The sequence below is a fragment of the Thalassophryne amazonica genome, chromosome 17 (assembly GCF_902500255.1).
Source record: "Thalassophryne amazonica chromosome 17, fThaAma1.1, whole genome shotgun sequence".
Taxonomy (NCBI): Eukaryota; Metazoa; Chordata; class Actinopteri; order Batrachoidiformes; family Batrachoididae; genus Thalassophryne; species Thalassophryne amazonica.
Genome location: NC_047119.1, coordinates 35,465,410 through 35,469,153, shown reverse-complemented (window position 1 = coordinate 35,469,153; position 3,744 = coordinate 35,465,410). Strand labels below are relative to the sequence as shown.

Here is a 3,744-nt window from a genome sequence, read left to right as displayed (position 1 = left end):
CGACGCCCCTGTCTCATTGACAGCAGCACGTTTGAAGCAGTCTCCCCTCTATTGGGGTGATCAAACACTTGCTTGAACTCCTGCACAAACCCAGCATATGTTGTTAGGAGCCACGAATTCTGCTCCCAGAGCGCCGTAGCCCAGGCGCATGCCTCTCCTCGAAGCAGATTTATTACATAAGCCACCCGGCTTGCATCTGACGCGTACATGACGGGACGCTGTGAAAAGACGAGCGAACACTGCATTAAGAAGTCTGCACACGTCTCGACACAACCTCCATACGGCTCCGGAGGGCTTATGTATGCTTCAGGGGATGGGGGGGGGGGTTCGTTGAACAACCACTGGAATGTCTGTATTTGGTACTCGGTCAGCAGGAGGAGGCGCTGCAGCAGCGCCCTGTGTGTGCGCTTCCACCCGAGCGGTGACAGCCTCCATCCTCCGATTGAGTATAACATTCTGCTCGGTTACCAAGTCCAACCGAGCAGTGAAGGTGGTTAAGATTTGCTGCAGCTCACCTAACACGCCTCCTGCTGGTGCTTGTGCACCTAGCGTTTCCATTGGTGGTTCATCCGATGGTTGACACCCCTCGGGATCCATGGCGTTGGCCAAGATATCCTGTTGGGAAAGTGTAGTGACACTGACCCACAACAGGGGGCGTAAATGAACGGACAATGGATAAGCCAAAATATAACAATTTAATGTTGCAAACTGTGCACAACGGAATACAGACAAATGCAGTTTGTGAATGATAATCAATTATACGAAAAGTGACGTGTGGGCAGGCTCGAGGATAGAAGACGTCTGTCCAGAGAAGAGCCGGGTCCCACACGGCTTCCACCGCCAACGGATCTGAAGAACACCGGAGCCGACAAGCCCTGAATCTCCAGGTGGCCACTGTCTCCAGCTGTCAGACCTGGTACTGATGGCAGGAAGTAAAGACAGTTAATGGTGGGTGTGTGGATACACACCCAGTAAATCCTCAGACACAAAAAACAGTTCCTCCAGGAGGGAGCACCTCCACCTCCGAAATAGGAAATACGTCAGCAGCTCCTGTTACCACTTATCTGGTTGGAGTGAGAGGCGAAGACGTCGGCACTCTCACAGACCGCCAACCCAGCTGACAAGGCACCACAGGACAACGGCTGCAAACAGATCACACGTAAGTCAGCGTTCAGACTCAGCAGAGAATATTACCTAGTTTGATAGATGATATCTCGGCAGCGAGGTGGAGTTGCTGGCTTTTATGGTGATGACAGCTGGTGCTGTTAATGAGTGACAACTGTCACTCCTGGTTGCTCCGACGCCCTCTCGTGCCTGAAGCCCGCACTTCAGGCAGGGCGCCCTCTGGTGGTGGGCCAGCAGTACCTCCTCTTCAGCGGCCCACATAACACAAGAGGTTCATCTGCCACTTCCGTCTGCAGACTGTCCTCTTCAACATCCGTCTCCAGACTGTTCTCGTCCAAGGGATGTTTAAGAACATCGAGAGGTCTGATCCGCTGTTCGTTGTTGAGGCACATCGTGCGTTTCAGAAGGTCCACAAACTCACAACCCTCCTTCTCTGTGGTATTTGTGTCCATCATCTGGTGAAGCAAGAAGTCAGAAAGACATGTCACATGAACCAAATGACTGGTGGCCATCATAAACTCCATAGATCTTGGACAAACCCTCTGTGACATCACCAACAGGTTTTCTTTAAAGAGGTTCTGAAGCTCAAATCATGCAGCTTTTGATGTTTCCATTTTGATCGTTCGTACTGAACCTAAGACCATTAATGGATGAAGAGGTGCAGGGGCGGATTCAGGGTTTTGTAAAGGTGTGTGTGTGTGTGTGTGTGTGTGTGTGTGTGTGTGTGTGTGTGTGTGTGTGCGTGCGTGTGTGTGTGGAGTGGGGGGGGGGAGTGGGTTTGTGAATGTGTCTCGCTCTGGGGCCATGCCCCCCCTGAAAACTTGTAATTTTTTGTGCCATTTCCTGCATTTTGGTGCATATTCTTCTCTGTGATTATAGAACAGGTTCTATAACCTGTGTTTTATTCATTTGAACTTGTGTTGTACGATCTTGAATGTGATGCTGTGAAGTTATGATGACAAGTAACAGTACCCGGTTGCAATACCAGGCTAAAGTACCAGACTGGGATGAATAAATCCTGAAAACATTTGCATCTTAGAGTTATCGAACAAACCAAAGCTAACGGGCTAACCTTGGTTTGGGTCTTTTATTAATGTGTATTTTACAGACTGGGTGGTGGGTTTCGTGACGGGTGGTTTCGGAGCTGATATTAAAACTTATGACAAGTTTATTGTCTCAGTAACTGTGGAATATCTGTGACACAAACCTCACCAAGCTGCCCAAACCTGCTAATGGTGCTATTATACAAATGAAATAACAAGAAACTTTCACTGGACAGAAAAGCCAACACAAACTTCTTATTTGGTCTTTTAGTGACATTAACAGCACAACAATCCACATGATCTCAGATACTTAAAATAAAATGCTCTGGACACAGCTGTCAGTCAAAGTGAGCACTCTGCTAATTATTCATAAACTGATGAAGTGGGAACAAACTATAGAGGCCAAAACTGCTTTCTGCACGAGGGCGTAAACTTTTTTTTCTGTTTGAAAACTGGACATTTAAACATGCAGGTCAATGGACAGTGACTCACTATAGGAGCCAGCCTCAAGTGGCCATTCAAGGAATTGCGTGATTTGTTATTTTTGATTTTGCTTCATTTAACAGGACCAGAGTTTGGAACTTGGTGGTCACTCAGTCAGTGAATTAAACATTGGAGCCATACATTTGTTGAAGGTGGTTGAAGGAATGACTGAGAGGCCACGAATGAGCAGCTACCTCCATGATGTCCTCCAGACAGGTCAACACCACTGTTCTGGTGCCAGAGAATTTGTGCCCCGTCTGCATCTGAATCAGTGCAGGAGTCTGCAAAGAGACAGTGTTAGAGTTAACGCTCAGAAAAAAATGTATGTATGTATGTATGGATGGATGGATGGATGTGATGGTACCTTCAGTGTCCAGGTGTCCTGACCGTTGATGCGCCGTCTCTCAAAGCAGTGAGCGGAAAAAAGAGCGGACGGACGGCGGAGACAACCGGAGAAAAGTTAAACAAAAATGAAGGATTACGCCAACAAACACAAACCTAGCCATAACGTATTTTGCCCAATCGTTTTGGAAGAAGTTTGATTGATTGATATTTTTTTTCCACGTTGAACGAAGATTTGTTGAGTTGAAACGTTTTATTTTCCTCCTTCCATTTTTTTTATTTTATTTTTATTATTATTTATCCTGAACAACTGTATGTTGGTGCACAAACTAAGCTAGCATGTTGTAAGTGAATTTATATTTGTTATTTAGCTCACTGTGTAAAGTGAGTTGCTAAGCGCGACCAGGATCAGCCGCCATGTTACCACTCGCATCTTTCTCCATATCTGTAACCAGGCACACGTAACTTTATTCTTTGCTATTTTGTTTTTAAAAAATGCCTTCATGTGCAACTATAAACTGCGTAAATCGCTCATTTAAAGGCTGTGGACAAACATTTCATCTGTGAGTATGATTGAAATAGGAAGTAATGGAAAATAATTTAAGAGTTCTATACCTTATTCCAGCATATAGACATAGATAATAATAATAAGTGGCTTGTGTGTAGCCACATGTTGAGTTTTGTGTTGGGAGAACTATTTTAACACAGTAGTTTCGGGTCTACTAAAATACGAAATGGCGTGAAATGGAGC

At 45.7% G+C, this 3,744-nt stretch overlaps 1 long non-coding RNA gene across 1 annotated transcript; it reads right to left on the bottom strand.

Moving 5' to 3' along the window:
* Positions 1–1,548: 1,548 nt before the first annotated feature.
* On the bottom strand, positions 1,549–3,071 carry LOC117529188. The gene is made up of 3 exons (XR_004565942.1): positions 3,016–3,071; positions 2,846–2,932; positions 1,549–1,580 (listed from the first exon to the last, which is right to left on the bottom strand). It is a non-coding gene; the product is annotated as an uncharacterized LOC117529188 (long non-coding RNA).
* Between the last annotated feature and the right edge of the window lie 673 nt (positions 3,072–3,744).